The following is a 20,245-nucleotide window of genomic DNA, read 5'->3' as shown; positions in this document are numbered from 1 at the left end:
GTCCTTAAATTTATCTATCCAACTTTATGATGTAATGCCCCTTCATTTAATTTTCAACATTAATACACTTTTGTGAATTATATATGAAGTGCAGGAAAACCTGGTTTGTTACTTGTGATTTTATAACAGCCTTCCTTGATATGCATATGGAATACTTTAGTATTGCTAAAGATGTCAGTTTCGTGTTATCATTTTAATTAGTAATCTGTTTTCACTAAGAGTAAATTAAATATCTGTGTATCTAAGATTATCCAGCAGAGAGTTTCAAGTGGGTTGGTATAAATTTTGTCCTCTTTGCTTTAAATTTGTTTCATTCTCTCTCTATATTGTAGTATATTTACAATTTAAATACATAAATCTGTCCACAGTTAACCAGATATTTTTCATTTTAAAAGCAGAAAAACAGTTTGGAAAGTTCAATATGTTTCTCAGCGTATATTGTGAAATTGTCAAAGCCCTTTTCTGCCTGTGCTGGAACATGGTGTCCCTGTGATGGATAGACAGGCTACTCAGAGTTCTTTAGTAGAGACTAGGTGACTGTAGATTGGGTGCCAGTGCAGCCACACTGAGACTGTGTAACTCCCACCAGGTATACCTGGTGTCCTTCCCCTTGCCCCTGCATGTTAAAACCAGATCTGACTATTTTATGGATAACTCCTAGAGATGTAAAAAAAACAAAACAAAACAAAACAAAACAAAAACCAAAAAAACCTCTCCTATTGTACTGCTTTTGAACCCAGAACTTTCTACTTAGAACTCCACACCTTGTACTGAACCTACCAAGCCATCTTTCCCTCTTAGGAGAAGAGAATATATCCTTCCCTGCAGCTTAAAGCCCAACATTTTAAATATAAAATTCTTCCACAAGAAAACTAAGCAGTAGCTGGGTCTTGAGGAAGCCCTATTCCCATTTTTTTCTGAGACAGCGCCAGATAGATTTCCAAAGTGGCTGTACTAGTTTGCATTCCCACCAGCAATGAAGGAGTGTTCCTCTCTCCCCACATCCTCGCCTGTATGTGGTGTTGCTTGTATTTTTGATCTTAGCCATTCTGATGGGTGTAAGATGGAATCTCAGAGTTGTTTTGATTTGCATTGCCCTGATGACTGAGGAGGTTGAGCATTTCTTTAAGTGTTTCTCAGCCATTTGATATTCCTCTGTTGAGATTTCCATCAGTAGAAGAATGGATAAAGAAACTGTGGTACATATACACTATGGAATACTGCTCAGCTATTAAAAACAAGGAATTCCCAAAATTTGTGGATAAATGGATTGAGCTAGAAATGATCATAATGAGTGAGTTAACCCAGAAGCAGAAAGACTCAAATGGTATATACTCACTTATATCTGCATACTAGCCCAAGGGGCATGTCCAACGAAAGCCTTCACTTACCAGGAAACTGGGACAGAGGGGAGGACATCCTATTGGGACTCTAAATGAGAGAAGCATGGGAGAATAGCAAAGTAGAAGGATCCAGAGGGTCCTAGAAACCTATAAGTAGAACATTATGATAGGCAGATTTGGGCCTAGGGGTCCCGCTCAAACTCTTGGCACCAGCCAAGGACAATACAGGCGGTAAACTTTAAACCCCTGCCCCTACCCAGATCTAACCAATGGTCAGAACATTCTCCACAGTTGAGTGGAGAGTGGGATATGACTTTCTCACATACTCTGGTGCCTCACATTTGACCATGTCCCCTGGAGGGGGGGGGCTGGTGGCACTCAGAGGAAGGACAGCAGGTTACCAAGAAGAGACTTGATACCCTATGAGCATATACGGGGGGAGGTAATCCCCCTCAGGAACAGTCATAGGGGAGGGAAATAAGGAGAAATGGGAGGGAGGGAAGAATGGGAGGACACAAGGGATGGGATAACCATTTAGATGTAACAAGAATAAATTATTATTAATAATAATAATAATAAAAGAAAAGAAAACTAAGCAAAATACTTGTATGAGAGAAGAATATTAAGGTTAAGTTTTAGACTTTCCTATAGTATATATAGAATGTTTCCATAGTGTGTTTTTATTTCTTCTATCTTGTTTTGCCATGTTTTTCTCTGTTATGGTTTTGGTAAACTTTCTTAGCTAATACAAATCTCAATTTTGAGGAAAAAAAAATCAATTGTGAACAGAGAATGCTTTAAAAAGCCAACAAGATTTTTACATAACATGGTAGAGTTTTCTTATTTAATAACACACTTCCTAAGGTATTTTACAAAAGGAAAGCACTTGTGACTTGGCTGATGAAATGTAGCTTTGTACTAAGTTGTACTGGAAGGGGTATCATGTACCACCACGCTTGAGTGAGCCAAGGGTAGGGGAAAGTGACATATTTCTAATCGCAGAACAGCTTTTAAAAATGGAAAATAAAATTTTATGGCTAGTGAACATTTTAGACTCTGACACTTTGGGGGCTTAATATTCTTACAATATGCACTATGAGAAAACTGGGCTCACTGCAGGAGATAAAGAAAGAAAAAGCTCTTATCGAAGAACTCTTCAGGGCATGAACGACTCCACATCTTTCAAACCTTTCTCAAATTCGTTTTCATTCTCCTAAAAGTTGAGTCTTTTTGGGCACATTAAAAGAGTTCAACAATGTTAATGTTTTTCCCGTTACTAGAATTGATGTCTCAAAATGTAATTACATATGCAGTGAGATCTTTCTTTGAAACACTGAGTTGCTAAACATATTCAAAGTTTTATTTCATTTCAACGTCACACCAAAATTAAGAGCTTTCCTAAAGATGACCTAGTGACAAATAAGAGCCTTGTCTAAAATAAAAACAAAGCTGTAGGTATCAAGAAAAGTAAACCAGTCTTACCTATGAATCTCACATAAGACTTGAACTTCCTGGACAAACACGGCATTATGTGATGGCACATTTCAATGGAAAAGCCCAGATATTCTGCCTGGTTATCTTCTCTACTGTGTATAGATCTTACTTTGGAGCAAGTATCTTCCAAGGATTTCCAGGGATGAGGTTGTCATATCATAAGTGCTGAGGGAATAATACATCTAAGGTCATTCTGTTTGAATTTAAACTAATATGAGTTTGTTTGAGCATTTTGCAATAAGCAAGTAAACTGCTCAAGTAGCTAACCTAACTCATGTATTTTTTTCTTACAAAATAATGTTGCTAATATATAAAAATGTATTGGGAGATGGTTTTGTGTGAATAAACCAGTGGAAAATATTTCCCTCGATCATGATTGAACCCCAGGGACAGCCTCCATGGCTCCTGGGAAAAGCTAGCCTTGCAGGGAGAACAAACATCAGAAGAGGCAAGACTCATTACTCCATCTTCTCTGCATATCTTAAGGGATGAAAGAAAATATTCTGGGATTTTGTAGCTATTCCTAAATTGTTAACTCTTTGAACTCAATAGCAGCATCTGCCAGGAGTAAACAAGTTTTTGATCACTGGCCATCATATTCTGCCTGAAGTTTGGCATGAGTAATATCGGAAACGTAACTCAAATCTAGGACATTTCAGAGGTCTTTCTATACGAAAGCTTTCCTTAGTCCTGATTTGAGTTTTAGACCCTAAAGCTCACTTTCATTGTCTTCTCAGCATTCCACAAGAACGTGTGACTATTGAGTCTGAGAGACTAAGTCTAGGACCTAGTCCAAACACAATTCATTTGCTTCTTCACTTGGTGCCTTATTGGCTCATGCTTGGCAACCTGCTGTTCTTCCTCTGAGTGCCACTGGATCTCCCCCTTCAGGGGACATGGTCCACGAAAGCCTTCACTTACTAGGAAACTGGGACAGAGGGGAGGACATCCTATTGGGACTCTAAATGAGAGAAGCATGGGAGAATAGCAAAGTAGAAGGATCCAGAGGGTCCTAGAAACCTACAAGTAGAACATTATGATAGGCAGATTTGGGCCCAGGGGTCCCGCTCAATCTCTTGGCACCAGCCAAGGACAATACAGGCGGTAAACTTTAAACCCCTACCCAGATCTAGCCAATGGTCAGAACATTCTCCACAGTTGAGTGGAGAGTGGGATATGACTTTCTCACATACTCTGGTGCCTCACATTTGAATACTTTCTTAATAAGGTCATACCTCTTAATTTTTTCTGAGCAGTAGACCAACCTGGAATCCAACATTCAAAAATATAAAATATAAACGTATAGGTGTCATTTTCATTCAAATCACCAAATGCTTCCACCCTTAACTGGGAAACTCTGAAGGAAGAAGAGTTGATTTTCTTATACATTGAGTCATTAAATAAAGAAGGACAAAAATTGGGAGAGTTAAGGGGGTGGGGTGACTCATGGAGGAGGCAGGGGAGGGAATTGAAGATGAACATGATCAAATTAAATTACACTGTAGGAAAATTTCAAAGAAATAATGAAAACACACAACTTTGCCTTGAATCTACAAAAATATAGCTGTTGTCTTGGGGTTAGTAGTAATTCTTGAGTGCACTTCTGAATAATTTTTTTTTTTTTTTGCTTTCCACTAACCAATTGTGTTCTCCTTCAGTGGACTTGCCGTCTGACCTATTTTGCTTTGATTTAGTCACTAATATTTGGTCACTGCTTTTCAAGCAGAAAAACTCCCAAAGAAGACATTGGGTGTGCTTGCTTCCAAATAATAAGCCTGAAATAAACTCTTTGACTAAAATGCACATAGCCTAGCTAAGAGGTGGCATTAATAAGAAACAAAATCCCAAATATTCAATATTATTAATTAAAATTCAGGAGCCAAATGCTGGGGTGAAATCCTGCTGACTCATGGAGGCAGAGAAAGCACCCAGCTGATCTTCCTACTCATCTCACATTTCAGGAGGAAAAAGCCAAAAACCAAAAGCCCAAGGACAAATGCTTGCTAGCTCAACTGACAGACCAGAAATAAATAGCCGAAAGCTAAAAGCTAAAACCCAAAGAGATTTTTTTTTAAAAAGCCCCAAAGTTAAGGAGCTTAAAAAGCTAAAAGTCAAATTGCTTAAGATCTCCTTCTTCTTTTCCACCATTGTCTTAAATACACTTCCCTCAAACACCCTCCTACCTACTTTATCCCTGTCATCTGGTTTCTTGCTCTACCTTTTGATCTAGAATTAACTTTATCAAATCCTAGATTCAGAATATTCTTGGATCAGAGTTGTGTGCTAAAGCCAAGCCACATCACAATCACCTGTTTACAATAAACAGAAAGTTCTTGGATTAACAGTATGTGCTAGGGCTGAACCACACCAAACAAGAATCAGGTTTTCACAGTTCACAATCTCAGTGTTCACAATGGGATCAACTATCCCGCAAAAAGAGGGTCTCTATTTCTCTTTCCTTTTTCCTCTTCCTCCTTTTTCTCCTCTTTCCCCTCATTTTCCTTCCTCTTTGTAATTGCTGAAGCCAGATGGTAAAATGATATTATAAAGAAGAAAAGGGAACCATAGAGCAGGAATCCTTCCTGGCCATTTAAGGTATTCCAAATAACATTTGGCCAATATTTGCCATAATTTCCCAAAATAAGTGTGTGGTAAGACTATGTCTACTGATTTCAGTTTTTCCTACAGCGTGTACAAAGTTGAGTGGGAATTGAGACAGACCATAGAAAAATAGAAGAAAGTGTAGTAACGAAACATTTCAGTTAATATATCTTGAATGGTATGTAAAAGTAAATAGTCCTATAGCATGTATTGCTCTTCAGGACAGTTCTGTTCTAAGTTGACACAGTGTGGAATCATTTCCGGAAGTGGAACTTACAGCTGAAAATATACCTGCATAGGCTTTTTCTGTAGGTAAGTCTGTAGTGCGTTTTATGAACTACTAATTGATGAAGAAAGGCCTAAAAGAGGGCTAACTTAGACTAATATACTCCACAAAATTATCTGGCACAATTGAAGAAGAAAGAAACACTTTCTAAAACATAAATAGCCTATAAACTTTATATGCAACAATCCACTCTTGAATAAAATCAGAAAATATTATTTCAAGCTTAAAAGAGGAATGTTTATACCAGATATACTGTAGAAAGTAATACAAATCTCTAATTATTAAAACGTAAAATAGCACTGACCACACAAACAGCAGTACTGAACATCAACTACTTAGTTGTGATGACCACAACTAAGACACACATTTTAATAACTTTAAATAGTAGAGGCCTCAATTCTCTAATCAAAATACAGAGGCTGTCTGAACGGATTAAGAAAAATATTCATTGTATTAGCGAAAGATCGACTAGCTGAAGGCTGCTCTGCCCTTTCCTCATGTGGGTCCATGTTTGTACACCAGCCGGGGCAACTACTTTGAATGAATGTGCAATGGAGAGGTGGGAAAGATGGAAAAGCAGAACAGTGCTTCTCCTGTGAAGAGAGGCAGGAGACAGGACTATGCTGACAGGTATTAGAGAGGGCTGAGGCCAACAGTGGAGCTGGTCATTTCCTAGTGTGAGTGGCAAGGTGGTGGCAAGGTGGTGTGCGTCAGACTGCAGATTACACAGATGCAGATCCAGGCATTGAATATGTACCACTCGATCACCTGATTACCCTGGCTCTGAGTAATGATGGAAGCCAAGATGAGGAATGGTTAGTTTTCTGCAATGGACTGATTTGAAAGACCACAGTGTTCCTTTGATACCACTGTGGACCACACTCAGTCATCTTGAGTGTGGGTCAATGTCCATTGCCTATGTTACCAACTAATACCACGCAGATGTCTGTGATATATACTGCAAACTAAATCCATGTTGAGATTCATGGGAAGTGTGTTCCCAGGGGTTGTACGGGTATGGGTGGCTTGTGCTGTCTCCTAAGGTCATGGTGATGTCCAGGTTCCTGCTACAATCATGGGCCATATCTTGACCTGAGGTCCTATTGAAGCTGGGGTCTGTGTTGATGTGCATGGCACTTGCGACAACCAAAGGCTATATGGACGTCTGTGGTCTGTACTGAAGCCGTGACTGATGATGGTAGTCTGTGGTCTGGGCCACCTCTAAAGGCCTTGCTTGAGTCTGTGGTCCAAATGCAGCCCTGAACATTCTTCATGGTCTCTATTGTCAACAGAGACCATGAAAAAGTTCATGATCTGAGCTCCAGCTGACTGTAAAGAGCAAGGAAGCTACTTTGACAGTGGTGTCAATGAATAAAGATACACAGTTGTGAAAGGGAGATATGGAAGGCCTCTGTGATAATCCCAACCTCCAAACCCTCTACCTTTTCCCCCTTCCCCAAAAGGTAATAGTCTAAAAAGGAAGCCATCAAAGACAGCTCTTAAAAATGGTGATAGAGAAGAGATTCATGATGGCAGCACTGATCACATACTGCTTCTGAAGCAGGACAAACAGTACTGCACAGGGACCTAAAGCCCAAACTGAGATCTACAAAACACCAGTGCTGCTGATTCCCAGGTGAGGGGGATCCACACTGTGTGGAGCATGAGTGGGTCTGGTCCCTGGCCATGCAGCTAACCCACAGAAAAATCCCAGGGAAGAGCCCACATTAACCGCCATCTAAAGAAGGCCTGTGAGATATCTGCGCAGCTTTGGGCTCTCACCGCCTGTGTAATGCTTGTCATATCCAGCACAAGGAGAGACAGGCAAAGCTGAGTCCTGGCACTGGACACATCCACTTAGCTGATTCCCAAGAAAGAGTGCAGTGCACCAAAGCACCTTTATGCTCTGATCTCACTCAGCCCCTCAGCTGCTTGCTGGCCTAGCCTAGTCGGGTCACAGAGCAGAAAGGCTGAGCCCTGCCATATTAAGAGGGCCCGTGGAGTGTCCAAGCAGCTTTGGGTCCTATGTCTCTCAGTCCCGCAGCTGCTTACCAGCCAGTCCAATCTGTGACACAGAGCATGCAGGCAGAGCTGAATCCATTAGCTGCCATCCTGTGAGCCACTTTGGGCCAGGGTCTGTCTCCATCCGCCCACCTAAAGCATGCTGCTCTGAAACAGCTAAGACACAAAACAGACAGGCTGAGCAGAGACCTGCACTGGCCACAATGTGCATTAGCTGCCATCCTATGAGTAACTTCAGGCCTGAGTCTATTTCTGCCTGCCCATCCACCTGAAGTGTACTGCTCTGACACAGCTAGGTCACAGATCAGACAGGCTGAGCAGGCCACATCTGCATTAGCTGCCATCCACCTAGCAGCTTCTGGCTCTAATCTCACTCAGCCCACCTGGGGCTCATTGGCATGTTCCATCTAGGTTACAGAGCACAGGCAGCAAAGAGACCTGCATGGGCCACACCTCACATTGGCTGCCATGGTGTGAGCAGCTTTGGGCTATAATTTCTCTCCACTATCATCACAAGAAGGCCTGTAGAGCACCCCAGAAACTTTGATCTCTGGTCTCCCTCAACCCCCCAGTTGCTTACCACCCTGGTTCATCTGGCATACAGAGCACATAGACAGAGCTGAGCCTGGGCCAGACCAAGACTCACATTTTCTGCCATCTCAAAAAGGTCTGTGCGGCACCTGAGCAACTTCAAGTTTGAATCTTTCACAGCCTCCCAGCTCCTTTCTGGCTTAGCCTATATGGAACACAGAACAGATACCCAGGGCCCTGCCATCTCAAAAGGGACTGTGGGGCACTTGAGCAGTGCTGGGCTTGGAAATATATCATCCCATTCCTCTCCTGCCTAACCCAACTGGGATACAGACAGGGAACCCAGATGAGCTGAGTTGGACCCACTGTCCAACATCCTGAGGAGGCCTCTGGGGAGCCTGAGAAAACAATCTTTTCCTTGGAGCTCTCTTTACTTGCTCAGAAAGTCTTCTGCTGTGCCAATTTATTCAGGGCTATTCAAAGTTTCTATGCTATCAGGCTCGGTATGTCTGGTTTTATGTTGAAGTCTTTGATCTGCTTGGATTTGAGTTTTGCACAGAGTAATAAGGATGGATCTATTTGCATTCTTCTACACACAGACATCTTGCTTGACCAGCGTCATTTGTGGAAGATGTGCTTTTCTGGCTTCTTTATAAAAAAAAAATGAAGTGTCTGTTTATAGTTATGTGGATTTTTGTCTGGATGTTCAATTCAATTCCATTGATCAATATGTCTGTTTTCATTCCAATACTATGCAGTTTTCTTTTCATTATAGCTCTGTACTAAAACTTGAACTAATAGTGATGCTTCTTGCAGTTTTTTTAATTGTTCAGGATTATTTTTGCTTTCTTATCTGTTTGTTTTTCCATGTAAAATTGAAAATTGTCTTTTAAGGTCTGCAAAAAAAACTGTGTTCAGATTTTGGTGGGATTGCATTGAATCTCTATATTGCTGTTGGTAGCATGGTCATTTTTGCTGTTTATCCTTCTGATCCATGAACATGAGAAATTTTTTCATTTTCTGATCTCCTGTTTCTTTTTTGGAAGAGTTGAATTTCATGTCAAACAAGTCTTTCACTTCCTTGGTTAGAGTTATACCAAATTATTTTGTATTATTTGAGGTTATTGTGAAGAGTGTTTTTCTATGATTTTTTTCTCAGTCCATTTGTTACTTGTATATAGCAAAATTACTGATTTCTTTGAGTCAGTCTTCTATCCAGCAACTTTCATGAAGGTGTTTCTTAGCTGTATAAATTCCCTGGTGGAATTTTTTTTTATGTTTTTTTTTATGTTTTTTTTTAATTAATTTATTCTTGTTACATCTCAATGTTTATCCCATCCCTTGTATCCTCCCATTCCTCCCCCCCCCCATTTTCCCATTATTCCCCTCCCCTATGACTGTTCCTGGGGGGGATTACCTCCCCCTATATATTCTCATAGGGTATCAAGTCTCTTCTTGGCTACCTGCTGTCCTTCCTCTGAGTGCCACCAGGTATCCCCCTCCAGGGGACATGGTCAAATGTGAGGCACCAGAGTACGTGAGAAAGTCATATCACACTCTCCACTCAACTGTGGAGAATATTCTGACCATTGGCTAGATCTGGGAAGGGGTTTAAAGTTTACCTCCTGTATTGTCCTTGGCTGGTGCCTTAGTTTGAGCGGGACCCCTGGGCCCAAATCTGCCTATCATATTGTTCTACTTGTAGATTTCTAGGACCCTGTGTATCCTTTTATTTTGCTATTCTCCCATGCGTCTCTCATTTAGAGTCCCAATAGGATGCCTTCCCCTCTGTCCCAGTAAGGTCACTTATATATACTGTAATATCATCTGAAAATAAGAATACTTTGTCTTCCTCCTTTTCATTTTCTGTCCCTCTGTTCTCCTTCAGTTGTGTTATTGCTCTAGCTAAGCCACGAAGTACTATACTGAACAGATTTGAAGATAATGGAGAGCCTTTTCTTATTTCTGATTTGAGTTTCTCTCCAGTCAATTTGATATTGGCTATATGTTTGCTGAAGTTTGCCTTTATTATGTTTAGGTATTTCCCTTTTATCCCAAGTATCTCCAATACTTTTATTATGAAGCTGTGTTGGATTTTGTGAAAGACATTTTTGGAATCTAGCGAGATGATCCTGTGGTATTTTTCTTTCAGTTTCTGTATAGAGAAGATTGCATTTACTGATCCTTCTATGTCGATCCATCCTCTCATATCTGGGATGGAATCTTCTTGATCATGGTGGATGATCTTTTCTTCTTAGATTTGCTTTGCAAGTATTTAATTGTGTATTTTTGCATCTATGTTCATTAGGAAACTTGGTCTGTAATTTTCTTTCATTGTTGAGTCCTTACATGGTTTGGGTGTAAGGGTAACTATGGCATCATAAAATAAATTAGACAATTTTCCTTCTGCTTATACTTTGTGGAATAATATGAGGAATATTGATATTAGCTCTTCTTTGAAATTCTGTTAGAACTGTGAGCTAAAACAATCTAGTTGTTGGATTTTGTTTGGTTGAGAGACTCCTTATTCCTGATTCTAATTCAATTGGTACTAAAGGTCTGTTTAAATTGTTTATTTCATCTTGATTTAACGTTGGTAAGTGAGTCATATTGAGAAAGGCATAAATTTCTTTAGATTTTCCAATTTTGTAGAGTATAGGCTTTTTACTCCTGTTGGGTATGCTTACCTTTTTGCTTGTTTGTTGTTCTAGGGTATTCAGGTGTGCTATTAAGTTGCTTGTATTACATCGCTCCAATTTTTTTCAGGTACGCACTTATTGCTATGAACTTTCCTCTTAGCACCTCTTTTATTGCTGTTCCATGAGATTAGATATGTTGTGTATTTATTTTCATTGAATTCTAGAAAGCCTTTAAAATTCATTTCTTGATTTCTGTCTTGACCAGGTTTTCATTCAGTACAGAGTTGTTTTGCTTCCACGAGTTTGTAGGCTTTCAGTTGGGTGTTGTTCTTCACGATATCCATCTTTAATCCGTGGTGGTCTGATACGGTGTACAACATTATTTCAATTTAAAAAAAAATCTATTGAGACTTCATTTGTATCTGAATATGTAGTGAAGTTTGGAGAAAGTTTCATAATGTGTCAAGAAGGTATATTCTTTTTTCTTTTGGTGAAAGGTTCTGTAAATATCTGTTAGGTCTATTTTATTTATGCATCTGTTCGCTCCAGTACTTCTGTTTACTTTTTGTCTGGATGGCCTGTCGGTTGATGAGAGTAGGGTAGTCACATCTTTCACTATCAGCTTGTGAGAATCAATATGTGATTTAACCGATAGTCATGTTTCTTTTATGGATGAGGGTAACTGAAATGTCATATTGGTATATTTCTATTGTTTGATGAGCATGTACTGTCCTTTTCCACCTCTTTGTGACTTATTTTAATGTGAAATTCATTTTGATATATATTACAATTTTCACACCATCTTGTTTTTTCTGTTCATTTTCTTTAAGTTATTTTTCCAATCCTGTATCAACGTATATGTCTATCCTTGCTGTTGAAATGTATTTCTTGTATGCAACAGAATGGTGGACTCAGTTTTCACATCAATTTTGTTAGGCTGTATCTTTCTTTTTAAAATGTATTTATGCAATTTACATCTGGTCATAGCTCCCTCCATCCTTCTCCCCCATTCCCTGGAAAAGGGTCCCCCCTAAGCCATGCCAGCTCATCAAGTCACATCAGGACTGAATTCTTCCTCTTCCCCTTTGGCCTGGCAAGGCAGTCCCTCAGGGGGAAGTTATCAAAAAGCAGGGAACAGAGTCCATGTCATGTATAGCCACCATTCTTCTTACTAGTGGACTCACATGAAGCCTGAGCTGTCCATCGGTTACATCTAAACTATGTAGCAAACCTAGGTCCAGTCGATGATCAGATACCACAGGCTCCTCTGGGCCCTAGGTAGTTGGTCCTGCCTTCTTGTGGAGCTCTTGTCACCTATAGGCACTTTTATGCTTTCTCTATCTTTTTCACTAAACTTCCTATGCTTCACCCAATGTTTGAGTGTGAGTCTCAGCATGAGGTAACCAGGACTTAGAAAGACAAATATGGTATGTACTCACTTATAAGTAGATTTGAGTCAATTAGTACAGAATGTACATACTACAATGCACATAACCAAACACAATAAGTAACAAGTAAGACCCACTCAGAAGGGATAATAGAATAGTCAGAGGTAGTGGTTGAAGAGAGGAAACAAAGTAGTAGAGGGAAGATAGAGAGAAATAAGGATGGAGATCAGACCTGGGGAGACCTGAGCAGGAGGACAGAAGGTCTGCAGAGAAAACAGAACTGCAGGTGGGGGCATCTCTATGACAACCTGGGGACCAAAGCCAGAATAGACCTCGGGGCAAATATAAAGGGGACTATAGCTGAGATTCCTAGTATCAAGGATCATGGAGACTGAAGAGGACACCTTTGACCTGGAAAAGACTCTTGGTGGAGGGAGAAGAACCCAATCCATCCAGGAAAACTTTTATCCAAAACTTAACCTGCAGGGAGGAATCTTTCAGGGGACATCTGTAGTAGACTCCCATCCTGCCCTGTTCCTTCTCTTCAACTGCTTCCAGTGTCTATGCTATTTGTCTTTCTGAATGAGAATTAATCTTCATTTCTAGGGTCCTTCTTGGTACTTAGCTTCTTAGGTCTTTGAATTGCAGTATGGCTATCTTGTATTATATGAATAATATCTACTCAGCACATACCACACATGTAGTTCTGGGTCTGAATTACCTCAGTCAAGATGATCTTTTCTTGTTCCATTCATTTGCCTGAAAATTTCATGATTTGAAATAGCCGAGTAGCTGAGTAGTATTCTTTTGTGGAGATGTACCACAGTTTCTTTATCCATTCTTTGGTTGTTGAAGGATTTTTAGGTTGTTTCCAAACTCTGGTCATTATGAATAAAGCTGCTATGAACATAGTTGAGCAAATGTCCTTGTTGTATAGTGGAACATCTTTCAGGTATATGCCCAGAAGTGGTATAGCTGGGTCTTGAGGTAGCACTATTTCCAATTTTCTGAGAAAGTGCTAGATTGATATACAAAGTGGTTGTTCAAGTTTGTACTTCTACCAGCCATGGAGGAGTGTTCCCTTTCTATACACTTTTTGCCACTATGTGCTGTCACTTGAGTGTTTGATTTTAGTTATTTTGACAGGTATAAGACGTAATCTCAGAGTTGTTTAGATTTGTATTTCCCTGATGACTAAGGATGTTGAGCCTTTCGTTAATTGTTTCTTGGCCATTGAATATTCCTATGTTGGGAATTCTCTGTTTAACTCAGTACCCCCATTTTTAATTGGATTATTTGGTTTGCTGGTGTTTAATTTCTTGAGTTCTTTATATGTTTTGATATTAGCTCTCTGTTTGATGTAGGGTTGGTGAATATCTTTTCCCAGTCTGTAGGGTGTTGCTTTGTTCTGTTGACAGTGTGCTTGGCCATATGGAAGCTTTTGAGTTTCAGGGAGTCTCATTTATTAACTGTTTATTATAGAGCCTGAGCTGTTAGCATTCTCTTTAGGAAGTTATCTCCTGTGCCAATGAGTTCAAGGGCTCTTGCCTACTTTTCTTCTAGATTCAGTGTGTCTCGTTTTATGTTGACTTTAATTTTGTGCTGGTGATAAGTGGATCTATTTCCATTTTTCTACATGTAGACATCCAGCTCCATTGGTTGAAGATGCTGTATTTTTTCTATTTTATGGTTTTGGCTTCTTTGCCAAAAATCAAGTGTCCATAGGTCTGTTGCTTTATTTCTGGGTCTTTGATTAATTCCATTGATCCACCAGTCTGTTTCTCTGCCAGTACCATGCAGTTTTTATCACTGTTGCTCTGTTTTATAGCTTGAGGACAGGGATGAAGATACCTCCAGAAGATCTTTGAATGTACAGAGTTATCTTAGCTACTCTGTTTTTTTTTCCTTATGAAGTTAGTAATTGTTCTTTTTAAGGTCTCTAAAGAATTGTGTTGGCATTTAATGGGAATTTCATTGAATATGTAGACTACGTTTGATAAGATGGGCCGTTTTACTGTGAGCATGGGAGATCTTCCCATCTTCTGATATCTTTTTCAATTTCTTTCTTCAGAGAATTTAAGTTTTCATACAAGTCTTTTACTTGCTTAGTTAGAATCCCACCTACATACTTTATGTTTTTTTTTTTTTTGTGGCTATTGTAAAGAGTGTTATTTCCCTAATTTCTTTCTCAGCCCATTTGTATTTTACACGCAGGAGGGCTACTGATTTTTTTGAGTTAATTTTATACCCAGCCGCTTCGCTGAAGGTTTTTCATCAGCTGTAGGAGGACCTTGGTAGGATTTCTGCAGCCACCCACATGTACTATAATGTCATCTGTGAATAATGATACTTTGACTTTTCACTTTCCATTTCATATTCGTTTGGTCTCCTTTAGTTGTTTCACTGCTCTAGCCAGGACTTCAAATAGATACTGGAATTCAAAGACAAAAATTGGGCAGAGCCCAGGGAGTGTTATTGAAAACTGAGGGATAGAAGAACATGGAATAGACGGGAGCTTCACAAGGAGATGAACAGAACCAACAAAATCTGGGCCTAGGGTGGCTGCAGAGACTGGTGCACCAACCAGGGACCATGCATGGAGAGGACCTTGACCGCTCTTTCAGACATGATTGATAGGCAGTTAAGTCTCCATTTGTGTCCCCTAATATGAGGAGTAGGGGCTGTCTCTGACATGGACTCAGTTGCCTGCTCATTGATCACTTCCCCCTGGTGGGGCAGACTTGCCAAGCCACAGAGGAAGAGGATACATGTAGTCCTCATGAGACTTGTTAGCCTGGGGTCAGATGGTATTGGAGGAGGGCTCCCCCTTTCTGGGACTAAGGGAAGATGAAGGGGAAAGAGGAAGGGCTACAAGCAGGATATAAGGTGAATAAATTTAAAAAATAAATTAATTAAACATATTAATTAACCTGCCTACTAGACATGCAGGAGTAAAAATGGAGCAGATGGAGCAGAAATTGAGTGAATGTCCAACTAATCCTTGGCCCAACCCAAGTCCCACACCATAGAAGAGAGCCAACCCCTGACACTATTAGTGATACTCTGCTATACTTCTAGACAAGAGCCTAGCAGAGTTGTCCTCTGAGAGGCTACCCCCAGCAGCAATTCGGCTGTCTTTTTATTGAAGAATTGAGGCTATTGATTTTTACATATCAATGACAAATAATTGGTAATTACTGTTATTTTGTTGTTGGTGGTGGATTTGGTGTGTGTGTATGCGTGTGTGTGTGTGTGTGTGTGTGTGTGTGTGTGTGTGTGTGTACCTCCTTTTGTTTTGTTGGTGTGGAATTATTTATTTTCTGTACTTTCATAGATGTAGTTACTTCCTTCGGTTCAAGATTTCCTTCTAATAACTACTTTAAGACTGAATTTGTAGATAGATAGTGTTTAAATTTGGCTGTGTAATAGAATATCTTATTTTCTTTGTCTATGGTGACTGAAAGGTTTACTGGGTGTAGTAATGTGGGATGTCAACTGCAGTCTCTGAGTTTACAGTACACCTGTCCAGGCCAAAACATCTCTTTTGGCTTCTAGGGTTTTCATTAAAAAGTTTGGTATAAATATAAGAGGTCTGCCTTTTTATGCTATTCGGACTTTTTCCCTTATAGCTTTTAATATTCTTTCTTTTTTCTGTATATTTTGGTTGTCATGTGGAAAGGAGACTTTTTTTTCTGGGCCAATGCATCCTATTCCTATTATTTTTAGGTTTGGCAATTTTATAGTGTTCCATATTTCCTGGATGTTTTGTGTCAGAAATTTTTTATAGTTAACATTTTCTTTGACCAATATATCCATTTCTCCTATTGCATCCTTAATGCCTAAGATGAACTCTTCCATCTGTTCTATTTTGTTGATGGTACTTGCCTCTGCAGTTCCTCTTCACCTTCCTAAATTTTTTCATTTACAGAATTTTCTCAGATTGTATTTTTTATTGCTACTCTATTCAAATTTCAGGTATTGAACAGTTTTGTTTCTTCCAACTGTTTGTTATTTTTTTTTTCTTTCTTCGCTTTCTTGGATTTAAAGGATTTATTCATTTCCTCTGATTTTTTTTTTTATCAATTTCTTGTGGGGGATTTATCCATTTCCCCTTTAAAATCTCTATTACCCTCTTATAGTTGGTTTTAGGGCATTTTCTTGCTTTTCAATTAAGTTGAAATATTCAGTGCCTGCAGTGGTAGAATAGCTGGGCTCTGGCAGAGACATATTGCTCTGGTTGTTGTTGTTGCTGATTTCTTTTTTATTTTTACCCTAGTGTCTGGACATCTGAGACTGGAGTTATTATAGGTCTAGGTGAATAGCCTGGATCGCTTTAGATTTAAATTTTTCTTTTAAATCTTGTCTTCAATAACTTAGCTTCTCTCCTACTTCTAATCTTTTGGTGAGGCCTAGCTCTGAGGATTTTATTTAACACCCTACTTCTTTACTTTTCAGTTTTATTTCAGTATGGGCTTTCTTTAGTGATTTTATTTCTTTTTTTATATTATAAACTGTTTTCATTATTTTATTCAACCTTTCCTTTGTGTTTTTATGGTCTTAACTAAGATGTTTATTTATATCATGTTTAAGGTCCTTGGACATTTTAATACTTGCTATTGTCTTGGTCTTCTGCTTCTGCTATATTGCATTTTTACTGTATAAAGTTTACTGTGTTCTGCCAAGAACATTGTTTTTGCTGTTCATGTTCATGATTTTGTGATGAGGTGCAAGCATCTACAGTTATGATGTTGAGGTGTTTCTTGGTGTTGACATCTGGTCTTGTTTGTTTGCTTGTTGTGTGTTCTGCTCTTTGACTGCTATTGTCCTTTCTCAATCATAGGAAATCATGGTTACTGTTATTTTCCTAGAAGAGACAGCTTTGGTGGGTGGCACGAAAGAAAGGAGATTTGTTAGGAGGAAAAGATCAGAGAGGCCATGGGAAAGAACTAAGGGGTTCTGTTCTGAAGTTGAGTTTCCAGGGTATTGAAGTGTAATAGTGGGAGGGGCTCCATTACATAGGCTGCAGTAGGAAAAAAAATTCAGTTTAGATACAGTCTAGACAGAGAAGAAAGTTTTAGGGGTGCACTGGGTTTGCATCAAGGGGTAGGGTTCTTGGTGAGTGGAGAGGTGATGTGAGGAGGGGTTTCTACAAGAATACTGCTGTAGCACTAAGAGCAAACATGGGCAGAACATGATGGAGAACAGAAAATTTAGTAAGAGTCTCCTACCTGAGTCTTAGCCAAGTGGGTCAAAAGACAGTGATCATGAGAATCAGCATCTGACCAAAGTAAAAGGCATGAGTTAGAAACTAAGGCTGAGGGAGTTGGCAGGTAGTGAGGAAATTTTTCTTAATTGCAACATGGGAATTTTGTATTTAACTAAATCTTCATTTGCTTGACAACTTTACTATAAAATGCAAGTGGGATCATGCATTCCATTCACAAATTCCTATAAAAGCAGTGATTGAAAGCTCATCTGCTTTGAACTTTGAATGTAGAAATGAAAGCATGTATATATACCTCTGAAAATGTTCATAGTTTGGCCGAGGAGTAACAATTAGTTTCAGCAAGTCTTTGCTCCCAGAGAAACTGTGTGGTTCAGTTATGTATGTCTCTGTGTTCAATAAAGTTGGTGTACCTATACAATGCTTGCTGAGAACTTCTCAAAATGTAGGGCAGGGTGAGAAGCAGCAGCAAGCCCTGTGTCCTTTATAATATACACTTGGTCTTTGTGAAGGAAAAAGGGGGTGGTTGACTAACAGGATGAACTAAAAGTTAGGAGGATAGAGGAAAGAACAAAACATTGCAGAATTCTTTGGGTTGAAAGTTTAAGAGATCCAAACATTTCTTTGCCTGATATAATATGTCTACTTTTTTCTCTATTTATGGGTACAGCATGCATATAGTTCTGGTGTCTATTCAGATACAATGACAAACTTGATTAAGCTGGGAGGTCTTCTCACTCAGTGTTGTAGGCTGTGGGACACCTGGCATCTACCAGTAACCTTCTTGAAGGCAGCTTTGACATCCTTGTTTCTTATACAGTAGATTATAGGGTTCAACATAGGAATCACCACTGTGTAGAAGACAGAGGCTACTTTGTCTTCTTCAAGTGATTTTCTTGAACCACTCCATATACATGAAGATGAGGGTCCTAAATAATAGAGCCATAGCAGTTCAACAATGTTAATGTTTTCCCCGTGACTAGAATTGATTTCTCAAAATGTAATTACGTATGGAGTATGATTTTTTTTTGAAAAACAGAGTTGCTAATCACTCCAGTATATTACTTGAATTCAACTTCACACAAAAATTAAGAGCTTTCCTAGAGATGACTTAGTGACAAATAAGAGCTTTGCCTAAAATAAAAACAAAGCTGGCATTATCAACAAAAGAGAAACAGTCTAACCCATGAATCTTGAGCTTCCTGGACAAACACAGTATTATATGATGAGACATTTCAATGGAAAAGTCTAGATTATCCACACATTTATCTTCTCTAGTGTGTATAGATCTTACTTTGCAGCTAGTATCTTGCCCAGGATTTCCAGGGATGAGGTTGTTATGTCTGTCATAGGTGCCTGGTGTAATAATGCATCTAAATTAGTTCTATTTGAATTTAAACTAATATGCATTTCTTTGAGCATTTTGCAGAAAGCAAGTAAGTTAATCAGATGACAAACCTAACTCATGTATTTTTTTCTTACAAAATAATGTGGTTAATATACAAAATATATTGAGAGATGGTTCTTTGGGAACAATACAGTGGAAAATATTTCCCTGGTTAATGATTCAGCTCCAGGGACAGCCTCCAGAGCTCTTGGGAAAAGCCAGTCTTGCAGAGAGAACACACATCAGAAGAAGCAAGACTTGTTATTAGATCTTCTCTGTACATCTTAAGGGATGGAAGAAAACATTCTGGGGTTTCATGGCTTTCCTAAATTGTTAACTCTTAGAACTCAATAGCAGCCTCTGCCAGGAGTAAACAAGATTTTAATCACTGGCCATCATAATCTGTCTCAAGTTAGCCAGGGATAATTTTGGAAAGGTAACTCAGATCTGGGGACTTTTGGGTCTTTTTATATAATAGCCTTCCTTAGTCCTGATGTGTGTTTTATACCCTGAAACTCACTTTCATTGTCTTCTCAGCATTCCAGAAGCAAGTGTGATTATTCACTCTGAGAGAATAAGCGTGGGGGCATAGTCTGAATGCAGTTCATTTGCTTCTTCATCTAGTGTCTTATTAGCTCATCCTCCTTCAATATCCACTTCCAGAGTTTCTGTGTTAAGGTTACTCTATTGAGGTTCTCATATCTTCTCTGAAACTTACAATCTCCGTGTAAGAACAATACAATTTGAGTTTCTGAGTGTTTTGTGCAATGGCCAGTGATTTTCCAATGAAGAAACTCACATCTGGGGAAAGTAAGGAGAATAAGCATGCATGGAGTGTTCAGCCACAAATAGGACCTTTGTATGATCTCTTTCCCTAAAGCCTTTGGTATGCTGTGTAAGAGAAGATAGTAAGATGACTCTTAAGTGCTGTCTTAGTTACTTCTCAATGGCTGTGAATAGATGTCATTACCAAAGTAAAATGAAATAAGGAATTTAACTGGGATTTGCTTACAGTTTCAAAGGGGGAATTCATGAGTATCATGGCAGATGACATGGTGACAAGCCAGCAGGCATGGCTCTGGGGTCGTAGCTAAGAGCTTATATCTGATCTACAAACAGTAAGCAGAGAGAAGAGAGGCTTGTGATTTGAAACTTCAACACTTCTTTAACAAGGTCATACCTCTTAATTCTTCCTAAGCAGTTGATCAACCTGGAATCCACCATTCCTATATATAAATGTATAGGGGCCATTCTCGTTCAAATCACCAAATGCTGCCACCCTTCAATGGGAAACTGATAGAAGGAGAGTCAATTTTCTTATTAAATGGGT

Source organism: Acomys russatus, chromosome 5, assembly GCF_903995435.1.
Source record: "Acomys russatus chromosome 5, mAcoRus1.1, whole genome shotgun sequence".
NCBI lineage: Eukaryota > Metazoa > Chordata > Mammalia > Rodentia > Muridae > Acomys > Acomys russatus.
Note: the sequence above shows the minus strand (reverse complement) of the source record.